Genomic DNA, 6,000 nt, shown 5'->3' with positions numbered 1-6,000 from the left:
AAAAGCAGGTTTGCACTACATCACCACCAATGTACGGGAACTGGAGGACCTGCTGCTGATATTATTTTACTCCAGGAGATCAATCACCACCTTGTCGAATCAATGCCTCGACACACGGACGCTATTTTGTGGGCTAAAGGAGTTCCTATAGGTTATTAGATGCTGGTCATAATGTAATGGCTCATTGGTGTATTTATTTATAGAGGGGCACCTTAACGGGGGACAATTCCAGGGGCCTGACGAGGAAGAGGGGCCCTGACGATGAATCATTGAATAATTTACACATTTAGTTATCCAAAATTTATCACTAACATTGCATTCAAAGAATACATTTTATGTTCTTTTATTTATATTTTAGGTTTGTGCATTTCATGGGAAAATAAACCCAAGATCGCAGCATGCTAACACTGTGCTGTTTCAGTAAATGATCCATTGTAAATATATGTATCGTAAACACATTTTTGGCCCGAGTTATAAAAATGAAATACAATAACTGGATTAGCATGCAGTAATTCAGTGTTTACTCAAATGCACCTGGTTGCACAACCTTTTTTTTGTTTTTTTGTTCTTTCTTCCACACAGGTGTTCAATATCAATGCCAAACAAATGGTTCAATAACCCTGGAGGAGCATTTGCACACTCCCTCACCCCATCATCAACACTACCAGCGTGGTGAGTATTATCATCTAGGTCTCTCTTCACCAATGACCTTTCCGATCAAATAACACATGCAGTCATAGCTGGAATTTCACTGCATCAATGTAATTGTGCTGCCAATGAAGCAATAACCTGTAATAGCACACAAATGAATGAATAACCGCAGACTGGCAAGACATTTACTTATTGACATTTAGTAATGAAACCATTAAGAGGCAGACTGTTTTCACAAGGGGAGGTTAGCTTGTGCTGCACCACACCATATCATATAGCAGAAGCTTCCTGACATATCATACCCAGCATTTTTTTCATGAAAAACGTTAGTTCAGATAACACAGAAGTTTTTTGAACACATGCACTGCATAATTAAAGTAACTTGCAAATTTCAAAGTCTCTGTAAATGCGTGTGTCCTAATAAAATAACTGTTATGACCTATAATGAAATATAATTTACTATAATTAGCTAGTCTTGCATTAAATCAGCATAAAGACTATTTGTTGTTGCAAAGTGGGTGCATGCTGCTTTTACATGAAGATGGATATGACAAACAAGTTATCTAACATATCTATGATTAAATTTCACCAAATACACAAGAGTACTTTGGCACAAATCTTCATTATGTTGTTTCAGGTAGTCAGCATTTCTGTATGTGTAGGATACTATAAAGCAAAACTCATTTTATATCATTAGTATTTTGGCTATTTTTTAAATACTTTGGATAGGCCTACTTTTTTTCTTTTTCCCACAATGGACCTCAAACGTGATTTCTGAAGCTGCTCTGTATTTTAAAGTAGTTTACACCCCTGAGCAAGACGAGTTATCAATATTATCCCATAAAAGACTGTTGTTGATCAGTAAGAAAGCGTGTATGTGCTAAATTATTATTTGTAATATTTGCATAGCCTATAAATGGCAAAAAACTAGTTGAACTGTGCATTTGAAAATAGTAAAAGACCAGATTTTACTGATCAAAACAAAGCATGCAACTAGTCATGGCAGCTCTAGACTAACCTTAAAGCTGTTCTATACGTTTGTAGGATATTCGCCGTATCACCTTGAAACCTAGCTAATCCAATAGAGCGGCTGAGATGGTTAGAGCGCCGCTAACTGTCAATCAAACAGCTCAAGGCTCCGCCCCCTCCACAAAACTCATCTGATGAAACGCAACCGAGAGCTGGAGGAATCAAAGACACCGAGTCGACTGCACGGTCCTCCGTTACCGCTCGAGCAGCACCACCAATCCCGCAACACGCCTCCAGCACTGTCTTTATCAGAGCACGCAAACAATAGCGGCTGGAAAGGATCGAGAGGAATATATTACCCTTATATTACCCTCTTAACAGAACAATGAACGCGGGCTGATTTCTCAGGTAAGCCGCGCGCCCCTCTCCGTTATATTAGCAGCGATTTGTGAGCGCAACATATAATAACCCTTAAATCACGGCGATTAGTATATGATGGACATGTTATTAGGATTTTTTTTTTTGCATGATTGTTTTTATTGCGTTACATACATCCATGCTCGCCGTCATTTACTCCATGTTCTGTCGCCTCTGTGGATACAATGTAAGAAAGAGACGCGATATGAGATAATTTGAGCCCGCGGTGCAGTTTTGCAGTGATGGCTGCACAACATCAGAGTGCTTTTGCTTTTAAACCCCTCTGTTCGCGTTCATAACACACGCAGTGTTGAGTTCAATGTGCTTCAATTATTCCTTCCTCTCTGTGTTCACTGGCGCTTCGTTTGCAATGCATGCTGAAGTTCAATTAAAACCCTCACGGCAAGCCCTCAAGTGCAGTCTGATGGTATCTACAGGACATGCAAAACCCTTTTTATCTGTCAGGTGAGCAGACTTGTAGAACATGTGGTGGTAGGGGTGGAAGGTTTAAATGGATAGGCTCACTTCCAGGTTTCAGTGTTGTTAGATGCTACATATATGGATGCATGCATGATTGATACCTGCTGAAAATGTGTCCTTTGTTAAGATGGCCATAAATGGAGACCTAATTGAAAGAGTGTGTTGCTTTCTTGGTAATAAAATAAAAAAAATGTGTATATATATATATATATATATATATATATATATATATATATATATATATATATATTCATTATTAAATTCTGTAGTTGTGTATATACATGATTTGAATTACACCGATTTGCTATTTTTATTAATTTAATGTTAGGTTTCTTTTATATACTTGGCTTATTTTTTTTTGTTTTTAACATTTTTAAAATTTTGGCTACATTAAATATAATATTAAATTTAATTCCGGCTGTATTTCAATTAATGAAAACAAGCTTTTAATAGTTAATGATACTGGTTTATTTGCATCCTTTTGATGAATTCTGTATGATCGTCATAGGTTGGCGATGTGTGATGTGCTTATCCTGTGGTGATGAAAAACGTATTGTTGTTATTAACTATGGAAGGTTTATGCAAGTATAGGTGTCTGTTTGTGTGCATCTGGCTGAATCTAGGCGATTTTCCAGCATGACAAGAACAAGCAGTGTGACAGACTCGATCCAGATGAAGTCACAAGAACAATGGGACATTTTCTGGAGTAGAGAAAAAAATAATGGGAAATAGTGTCTAGAGACTATGGATGCGGTTTTAAACTAGCTGTAGCAGAACAACAAGACTAGATACAAAGCCTACATTGTGCTAAAAGCACAATCATGTATACACAATGCAGACCTATAAGAGACTAAATAAGGTAATGCATTTAAAATCAAATGAATCTATTAAGTATTGACGTATACAGCTATTTAATTCCAGGCGTTCATACTGGATGCAGTGTTTGTTAGTGCTTTGTGTGCAAGGTGATGTCTGTATCCTCTATGTCAGATGGAAAATCTGGTTAATCAGTAAAGTGGTTAATGACTTCTAGGTATGTCATACATAATATTGAGTTTAATGTGCCGTAGCCAAAAAAATCTAAAAAGAGGCTTTGTTTTTACAGTATTAATAGTGTTAAAATCACCAGTGATCCGTTATAACTAGTCATCTGCGATCAGTGTTGTTAATGCCAGTTTCAAAACTACAACAACACGCTTGCATTAACATAGCTCATGGGTCTTGAGATATCCTGATTCCAGGCCAGCTCTCAAAGGAGCGACTGTATGATCTGCATATGAAAGCACTGGCTGTAGGATTGCTGTTGGAGTTGAAACATGACACATATATATGGGCTTTATTGCCAGATAAAAGTTTCAGACATGTGGCTTATTGACTGTATCTTGCAGTTCCTGATCAATGATCATGCGGGTTTTATGTTGTATAGATTGGGGTCTATACAAGTGGGGTCAATGGAACATTTTGTTGTCTTTTAATAGTTTTCAGGTCAGAGTTCTTTGCTTCTCTATATGTTCAATATGCATTTGCCCCCCATCATGTCACATGTTACAGCTGTTTGTTGTAGGACTCTACAAAAAGGCTTTTTCCTGCTGGTCGTCTAATACATGTACATTTCCCATTTTAACTGATACTTCCAAGATTATCCAGATTTTCTTCCAAATATTGCAGTTCCAACAACAACCTATGATAGCTAGCTATAGTTATCGGTAACATGTTGGTGGTGACAACTGAACCGATATGGAGCCTTTTCAATCCTCTTACTCATCTTTGTTTCTTCCTCTTTAATCTTTCTTGTCTTCAAATGGCCATAAGGCTTTTGTTTTGCATGTTGAATGTAACATTGTCACATGGCAGACTTGCATTTTTCTTTTCTTATTTGAAGCGATGGAGCAGTCTTTGTTGTGTGGGTGTTTTTCACAATTGAAAAAAAGAGAACAGCGGAGCTGCAATCAGGTTGAGGTAATTAGAAAAGGCAGCAGGGTGAAGAACTTCAGCACAGCTGATTTGCAGATTTAATCAGTCATAAGTCATTACATCCCAATGTACACACAGAATATCAGGCAAATGTAATTCCCACACAACAACCGCTGAAACCTTAACCTGCCAAACAATAAAATCACTTAACTAGTACAAGGTCATTTCAGACGGACAGCGCAAACGTCAGAGCTGGAACAGACAGCGTAATGGATGTTATTACACGCTAGCCAAAATCTCAGTTCTTCATTGTTAAGGACCAAAGGTTTTGTTGGCTATTTGAGCACAATTTGTCCTGCCGTTTAGTGGTGCAGCTACCCAGCATAAGTGTTTTTTCAGTCTGATGTCTACTGAGGACAGTTTTACGTTGCCGACTTTTTAAGGGTGTTTTTAAGTTCAATCAAAAATTTCAGTGTCATTTGCTCACCTTTGTGTCTTTCCAAACTCATAAGACGTCTGTTTGTCTTGGAACACAAATGATGTTTTTGTTCATTCATTGACGTTCCACACAACGTTTAGTGCATCAAAAAGTACAAAAAGACATTGTGAAAGTAATCCATATGAATGGAGTGATTTATTGGTTCCATGGACTTAAAAGAAACTAATCTCTCTTGGGTTTCATTAAAAATATCTTCATTTGTGTTTCAAAGAGGAATGAAAATCATATAGCTTTGGAGCAACATGACTGTAAGGAATTGATGTTGTTTGGAAGTTGGCAGGCTGTTGAAAATGAGAATCTGAGCTTTTTATTTTTTTTTAGCTTAATGCTATTTTGTCTTTTAACAAAATAACACTTAAAGTACCGCAAATGGTCATACTGGTGTCTTATATTTTGCCAACAAATTCCTCAAACACAACCATATTCTGCTTTGTTTTCTGCTTTGTTTTTGTCTCTGAAATATTCAGTGCTTATTAATTCTGCATGAAGAAGAATCCAAAGTCAAAACTATTTTCCCTAGTTTCTTCAGTGTTTTGTGCAGAACGCTGCAATAATTACAAGCCTCCACGTTGTTAAGCTACAGGCATCTACCCGGGGTAAAAAGATGCACATGAACCAACTGAAATGAAAATTAATATATGAATATTGTCAATTTTTATGGTTGGAATTGTGCCTTTTGGTTATTTGTAGGCTTCTGATACCCGTTTGTTGTATCCCTTTTGGTGTCTCCGCTTCAGCTCTCTCTGTATGGTACTGTACTGATTTCGCTGTCTGTTTTATGTAATGTGGCAGCCTCAGTTGTCAACATGCTCTTATGTCTTCTGATAAATGGAGTGTCAGTGTTTATCTATTGAGTTTGAGTCTGGCTGCTCAGTTGATGAAAATTGAGTTTATTCTCAACAGTGCCTGAATTCACACAATGGTGCGGTCGCTGTAGATTTTGGGTTTATTTACACTTGTTTCAGTTCTTTTGGTCTGGACCAAAAAAGCAAATTATAAATGTGATCCCTGCTTGCTTAGTATTCACACTGTCGTTTTGTTTAGCACCGAACCTAAAGATGCAAAACAAA

The 6,000-nt window shown here is 37.3% G+C and overlaps 1 protein-coding gene across 1 annotated transcript in view; it reads left to right on the top strand.

The window, feature by feature from the left end:
- The first annotated feature begins 1,805 nt into the window (after positions 1-1,805).
- LOC306875815 (beta-galactoside alpha-2,6-sialyltransferase 2-like) overlaps positions 1,806-6,000 on the top strand; it is a 51,718-nt gene continuing 47,523 nt past the window's right edge. Inside the window, exon 1 of the mRNA XM_079426561.1 lies at positions 1,806-2,028. The gene's annotated coding sequence lies outside the window, so the exon portion shown is untranslated. The remainder of the gene's footprint in view (positions 2,029-6,000) is intronic.

Source organism: Barbus barbus (assembly GCF_936440315.1).
Source record: "Barbus barbus genome assembly, chromosome: 10".
Taxonomy (NCBI): Eukaryota; Metazoa; Chordata; class Actinopteri; order Cypriniformes; family Cyprinidae; genus Barbus; species Barbus barbus.
Note: the sequence above shows the minus strand (reverse complement) of the source record. Positions and strands in the feature narration are given on the sequence as shown.